The sequence below is a fragment of the Mandrillus leucophaeus genome, unplaced genomic scaffold, assembly GCF_000951045.1.
Source record: "Mandrillus leucophaeus isolate KB7577 unplaced genomic scaffold, Mleu.le_1.0 Scaffold408, whole genome shotgun sequence".
Taxonomy (NCBI): domain Eukaryota; kingdom Metazoa; phylum Chordata; class Mammalia; order Primates; family Cercopithecidae; genus Mandrillus; species Mandrillus leucophaeus.
Genome location: NW_012104343.1, coordinates 2,920,666 through 2,928,519, shown reverse-complemented (window position 1 = coordinate 2,928,519; position 7,854 = coordinate 2,920,666).

The window sequence follows — 7,854 nt, the reverse complement described above, 5'->3', positions numbered from 1 at the left end:
CCTGGTTTTCACACCCTTGTGTAATTTCCTCCCCTTGGGTATAGTGGCTCAATTCTAATGAATATAATATGGCAGGAAAGACAGAATGTTACTTCCAAGATTGGTTAGCAAAGAGGCAGTAACTTCTGTCTTGCTTGCACTCTCTCTGGTATTTCCTGCATGCTTCAATAAAGCCAGCTTCCATGTTGAGAGCTGCCTATGGAGAGGCTTCGGTGGCAAGAAATTAGAGTGGCCTCCAGCCAACAGCCAAGGAGTGACTGGATGCTGCTCACACCACAGGAGTGAGCTTGGAAGCAGCTTTTTCCCCAGTAGAGAGTCTTGAGATGAGTACAACTCAGGCTGACACTTTGGTTGCCACCTGGGAGAGATCCTGAGCCAGATGACCCAGCTAAGCCACACCTGAATTCCTGACTCACAGACACTGTGAGATAATATATGTGGTTGTCCAAAGTCACTAAGTTTTGGGGTAAATTTTTTACCCAACTATAGATAATGAATACTGTGGAAAACTGAAAATTCTGCCAAATCATGCATCATTTCTGGAATGACTCAACCTCAGTATCCCTCTTTTCAAAGGATGAAAGCAGCAACCACAACAATCTTGTCTATGGCTGGGCACATAGACAAGACAAGAGCAGGAGTTTCTGCACATTAGCCAACCAGAATTTTGTCCAGGTTACCTAAAGAGAATGTTGTCATGTGTGTAATACAAGAGAAAACCATTATGCAAAATCAATATATCCTTAAACACAAATTATTGGGCAGGAATGCGTTAGAAAGTTAAAGAAAAATGCAAGTAAGAGATAATAAAGTTTGCAGAAAAATCTAGACTAGAGAAACATAGAGAAAGCAATAGCCAAGAAGCTTCTCCTCTTAGAATAATAGTCCTGAAAGAAAAGCCAACATACATGTTGCTAATTGGCCTCTGCTACCTGGTAATCAGCAATTGTCAACTGAAAGGCTGTCATCTCAGGAGAGGGTAAGCCAGGAGAGGTGTGGAGGGCAGGGAATCTGGCTAGAAGTTTAGGACAGAGTGTAGCAATATAAGCAATATGCCACATCTGAGGCTTCTGTTAGTATAGAACAGTGTTCAGAAAAGTTTTGCTTTCAAGAACCAGATATTAAATATTTTAAGTTTTGTGGGACATATGGTCTCTGCTATTGTAATGTAAAAGCAGACATAGACAACACAAAAATGAATAAGCATGTCTGAGTTCCTATAAGACAACTTACAAGAGTAGACTGCAGGCCAGATTTGGCCCACAAGCCATAGTTTGCCAATCCCTGATACAGAACAAGGTATTCTGCTGGTATAAAAAATGCAAAAAGTGGAATTGAGGCCAGGGTCAGCATATCCAAGCCAATCAAGTAGGTATAGATAAGGTGAAGAGTTTGGAATCAAGATCAGTAGGACGGCCCGGGGAGCTACTGTATCTGATCTTTGGTAGAACTCCTTGGTCAGAGTTCAGACAGGCCAAGAAAAGATGGGTGAGGATGAAGACCAGAGAGAATCTGGAGCTGAATACATAAAGAGCTGGTAAGAAGGAGAAAAGACTAACTTGGGTTCAAAGAGAAAACAGCATATGAACAATCAAACTGCTGAGCTTATGTTAAGTACCCTTCTTTATGGACAGATAGGGACAGGATATTGGCTAGATGCTGCCTCCAAGCAAAATGCGCTTGTACAGAAATGCGCAGCCTTCCCATTCTAACAAGCAGCAGTTTCTTGTACATCTTCATTTATCTCAACCCTGGAGTTCAGCCCCCTCACCAAAAAGTGCATTTTTTATACTCCACATGGGTAATTTGTTTCTACATTTCTTCATATTATTCAAAAGAGTAGTTTGATTTGGGACACTCCCTTTAGACTTAGAGAATAAGACTGTAATTCATCTTTTATGCATTTCTGTCTTGCCTGCCAAATGAAATTCAAATTGTCATTCTTTGTTCTGAACTAAACACCATCTTGAAATTGTTTATTCTCATTGTTTAAAATAATTCTGATTCTAGACGGCTCTTCTTTCTTGGGAGAAAAACATACATTTTAAAAATTAAAAGATTAGTTTTCCCATTAAAATATCTTTCTTTTAGGCAGAACATTGCTTTGTCAAAAATTGGGATGTCTCAATACTTTCTATATTTTTTTCAGATAATGCTAGATGGGATATTAGGCGATTGTCCAAAATCAGAGTCCTAGTTCCAACTCTGCTGCTTATTATCCTGTGTAATATTGGGAAAGTTTTCTAAATTCATTTTGCTTTGTTTTACTTAATTGTTTATCTCTCTCATCTTTAGAGAGGAAAACAGATACTCATTCCTGCTCTGGCTTTCTAGTAAGATTTTGTAAGAATCTGATGAGTTAATATATGCCAACATATGCTATAAATTATAAAACTTTTTAATAATGGTAGGTATTGTTATTCATCAAGCATTTATTTGATCTTATTTTATACCAGGTACTGTGCAATGGACAAGGGTTACAAAAATGAGTAAGAACTGTCTCTCCTCTCCAAAATATTAATTATATCAAAGAGTTAATAATTAAATTAGCTAACATTTTTATAGCACTCACAGTGTTCTAAGCATTCTCTCTATATATTTTATTTAATCTTTACAGTATAAATGAGTACAATCATTCCCATTTTAAGATGAGGATATTGTCACAAAGGTTGAGGGGAAATTAGAAAATTTTCCCAAGATTATACAAGTTAATAAATAGCAGAGTTGGAACTAGGACTCTGATTTTGCAATCACCTAACATTCCATGTAGTATAATCTAAAAAACGAAATCATAAAAAAGCATTGAAATATTTCAATTTTTAACAAAGCAAATGTTCTGCCTAAAACAAAAGTATTTTAATGGAAAAACTAATCTTTTGATTTCTTAAATGTGTATTGTTCTCCCAAGATAGAAGAGCCATCTAGAATCAGAATCATTTTAAACAAGAAGAATAAACATTTCTTAAGATTAAGAATTATTTGAGTTTAAGTACTCAAGTGACACATCTAGTAAATGGCTGGGCCAGGATTCCAACCTAGGATGTTTGATTCTACCAACTATTTGCTTCACTATTATGCTGTATTGAATATTAGGTCTATGAGTATTTAAGTGGAAGTAGTGAGAAGGTCATTACTGATTTTAGGAAGTAAATAATCTGAAAGAAATGAAAGTAGAGATGGCCAGAAGGAATAAATATTTTCCTAAGACTGTCTCATGGAAACAAGTTCCCTAAGTCTGGCTATGTGAAAAAAATAATTACATGGTCAGATGTTTGTGAAACATACTGATTCTTCTCAGAGAGTTATGACATATGTAGCCTGCTAAAATCTTGCTTAGAAGTTCTGCAGAAAAGAAATCTCTCTCCCTTTGTTTGGCCCAGTGTTTCCCACAGGTATTGTTCTCAGGATCTCTTTTCACTAATGCTGTTAACTAAGCTCTGTTGAATATAGCGTCTCTCTCAGATAGCAGTCCCCAACATTTTTAGCACCAGGGACTGATTTCATAGAAGACAATTTTTTCACAGATTGTTGGGGAGGGATGGTTTCAGGATGATTCAAGGGTGTTGCATTTATTGTACACTTTATTTCTATTATTAGTGTGTACATATTAGAATATGTGTACATATTCTAATACTATTCTATTATTATAATATAATAGGATATATTATAATAACATTGTAATATATAATAAATAAAACAACTCACCATAATGTATAATCAGTGGGAGCCCTGAGCTTGTTTTCCTGCAACTATGTGGTTTCATCTGGAGGTGATGGGAGACAGTGACAGATCATCAAGCATTAGATTCTCATGAGAAGCACACAACCCAGATCCCTCACCTGCACAGTTCACAATAAAATTCATGCTTCTATGAGACTCTAATTCTGCCATTGATCTCACAGGAGGCAGAGCTCCAGTGGTAATGTGAGCAATAGAGAGTGGCTGTAAATACAGAAGACGCTTTGCTCACTCACCCACTGCTCGCACCCTGCTGTGCAGCTCAGTTCTTAACAGATCACCAACTGGTACTGGTCTGTGGCCTGGGGGTTGGGGATCCCTGCCCTAAAACACTGGTGCAGAACTTTGAAGAGACTTGGGATGGAGGAGTATAGTAAGTTGAAGTAGCTAAATAGGAGAGACAAAAGGCTGTCACCAGGGGCAAAGTAAAGAATTGCTGAAGAGCTTGTGAGTTCTACTGGTCTTGAAAACTATCTATCCATCGATGATCATGCCAGTTGGCACCACTATGGCATTATCTGTAGCTGTGCTTAATAGTTGGAGAAAAGTGGTAGAGAAAGTGGAAATTTGAATTGATCCAGGACTGAGGACTGGAAAGGCAGATGAAGTAAAACATGAGAAGGAAGAAAATGAATTTACTAATATTTAAGAAGGAAAAGTAAAAAATGTTATTTTCTTCCATAGCCTATAATCTGTAATGTATTATGTGAAATGTAATGTATTGCCTTTAGAAATGTCATTGTATATGTAATTTGACAAAACAGAGAAACGTCTGTTCTCAATTTTAAGGGAAAGATCACCCTCTCCCTAAGTGACCTTGGTGTCCCTTACACATTCCATTAGGGATGTGGCCAAGACTTCTAAAGCACTAATGCTCCAATGCCTCTGCCATTATTCTCAATACTTACAGTGAATTCAGGGATTCCATACCTAGGGAAGCCCTGAATATCACAGATATGCCTGAGGGACATCTCAGAAGCTGGGATAACAGAAAGCTAGACTGGATGTGGACAGATTCCAGTTTGGCTTCCTGTTATCTCAGCTTCTGTGGCTGAGCAGATGACCTTAATCCATCATGACTAATGCACAGAAGCTGGCTAAGGAAGGCGATTCACATAGCAGCTGAGAAATATTGGAGTATGGATCTCCTGAAAGAGAGAAAGGAGCGGGTAGAGCTCAGAAAGCAATGGTAGGGGCCGGCTTCTCCCACTTGCTACTCCTAAAGGAAGAATGCCTTCTAGCATCCGGTCTTGGTTCAGTTAGTGAGCACACTTCTTCCCAGAGCTGTAGTTCTTAAACACCTGGGTTATAGGATTTCTTTACCTTCTTAAAAATGATTAAGGTCCCCAAAGAGCTTTTGTTTATGTGGGTTACACCTATTGATATTTATCACATTTAAAATGAAAAATGGATAAATTTAAAATATTTATTAATTTATTGAAAAATAGAAGCAGTAAACCCACTATATGTTAACAGAAATAATACATTTCTGTAAAAAAGTATATTTTCCAAAGTAAAATAAAATCTAGTGAGAAATGTATTATGTTTTTGCATTTTTGCAAATCTCTTTCATCATTGGCTTGATAAGAGATAGTTGGATTCTCCTATCTGTTCTTCCATTCATTTTGCTATGATTTATTGCTTTGGTTGAAGAAAATCTTGCCTGACACAGGCGCATTATTGAAAAAGGGAGAGGCATGTAATTACTTTTTCAGACAATTGTGGATATTGTTCTATGATACTATACCAAAACTCAAAAGGTAGTAGTTTCTTAATGGTTAGTTGTCATGTAGAAACTGAAACCATATCAGTGAGCTCTTCAGACTCTGTTACATTGAATTCATCTGCCTGTCTTGTACTTTAATCAGTCTTTTATCTATGCAAAACTGAAATATCATGCATTTGCCTTTTGGAAAATATTGGTTCACTGAGATATGCAGATCTTCCAAATGTTGACACATTTTATTATGCAACATAAAATATTACGTTTACTAATATCTCCTTCATCTTGTCAGAAAAGTCTTTAAGATTTGGAAAGCTGTTAATCTTATGGTGGTCAATACAAGTTTTCCAAATTTCTAATTTTTGCTTGAAAGCTCAAATATTATCATTGACAACAGACACTGTCAGTGTTTTTCTCAAAATGACAGATTCACTTAGGATGACCAATCACCCCATTCACCCAAGACTAAGGGGCTCCTGGGAAAATGCTGGAGTTTCCATGCTAAAACTGAGAAAGTCCTTAGAGGCATTAATTTTTAAGAAAATATCCATTGAATACCCAACTCAGAATAACTGTAATTCATCTGTCAGTCATTCTTTTAAGTAAAACTGGTGTTCTATAACAAAAGTAACTAGTTCAGCTGGCAACTCCAATAATCACACTAGTGCTTCTCCCCACAATAACTCACCCTCAGCATGCAGCAGTTTTGCTCTGTGGGTGTTTCTCAATTAGTCACACAGAGTCCTAAAAGGACAATGCAACTCAAGGGCCAATGTTTAATAAAGATATTAATTTTTATTGTGTCATCAAAGGAATTATTAAATAAAACTGGTTTTTAAAAAATGTACATGTGTCTTTATAGCAGCATGATTTATAATCCTTTGGGTATACACCCAGTAATGGGATGGCTAGGTCAAATGGTATTTCTAGTTCTAGATTCTTGAGGAATCGCCACACTGTCTTCCACAATGGTTGAACTAGTTTACAGTCGCACCAACAGTGTAAAAGTGTTCCTATTTCTCCACATCCTCTCCAGCACCTGTTGTTTTCTGACTTTTTAATGATCGCCATTCTAACTGGTATGAGATGGTATCTCATTGTGGTTTTGATTGGCATTTCTCTGATGGTGAGTGATGATGAGCATTATTTCATGTGTCTGCCAGCTGCATAAATGTCTTCTTTTAAGAAGTATCTGTTCACATCCTTTACCCACTTTTTGATGGGGTTGTTTGCATTTTCTTGTAAATTTGTTTGAGTTCTTTGTAGGTTCTGGATATTAGCCCTTTGTCAGATGAGTAGATTGCAAAAATTTTCTCCCATTCTGTAGGTTGCCTGTTCACTCTGATGGTAGTTTCTTTTGCTGTGCAGAAGCTCTTTAGTTTAATTAGATCCCATTTGTCAATTTTGGCTTTTGTTGCCATTGCTTTTGGTGTTTTAGACATGAAGTCGTTGCCCGTGCCTATGTCCTGAATGGTATTGCCTAGGTTTTCTTCTAGGGTTTTTATGGTTTTAGGTATAACATTTAAGTCTCTAATCCATCTTGAATTAATTTTTGTATAAGGTGTAAGGAAGGGATCCAGTTTTAGCTTTCTAGATATGGCTAACCGGTTTTCCCAGCACCATTTATTAAATAGGGAATCCTTTCCCCATTTCTTGTTTTTTTCAGGTTTGTTAAAGATCAGATGGTTGTAGACGTGTGGTATTATTTCTGAGGACTATGTTCTGTTCCATTGGTCTATATTTCTGTTTTGGTACCAGTACTATGGTGTTTTGGTTACCGTAGCCTTTTAGTATAGTTTGAAGTCAGGTAGCATGGTGCCTCCAGCTTTGTTCTTTTGGCTTAGGATTGTCTTGGCAATGTGGGCTCTTTTTGGTTCCATATGAACTTTAAAGCAGTTTTTCCAATTCTGTGAAGAAAATCATTGGTAGCTTAATGGGGATGGCATTGAATCTATAAATTACCATGGACGGTATAGCCATTTTCACGATATTGATTCTTCCTATCCATGAGCATGGAATGTTCTTCCATTTGTTTGTGTCCTCTTTTATTTCATTGAGCAGTGGTTTGTAGTTCTCATTGAAGAGGCCCTTCACATCCCATGTAAGTTGGATTCCTAGGTATTTTATTCTCTTTGAAGCAATTGTGAATGGGAGTTCACTCATGATTTGGATATCAGTTTGTCTATTATTGGTGTATAAGAATGCTTGTGATTTTTGCACATTGATTTTGTATCTTGAGACTTGCTGAAGTTGCTTATCAGCTTGAGGAGATTTTGGGCTGAGACAATGGGGTTTTCTAAATCTGCAATCATGTCATCTGCTAACACGGACAATTTGACTTCCTCTCTTCCTAATTGAATACCCTTTATTTCTTTCTCTTGCCTGATTGCCCT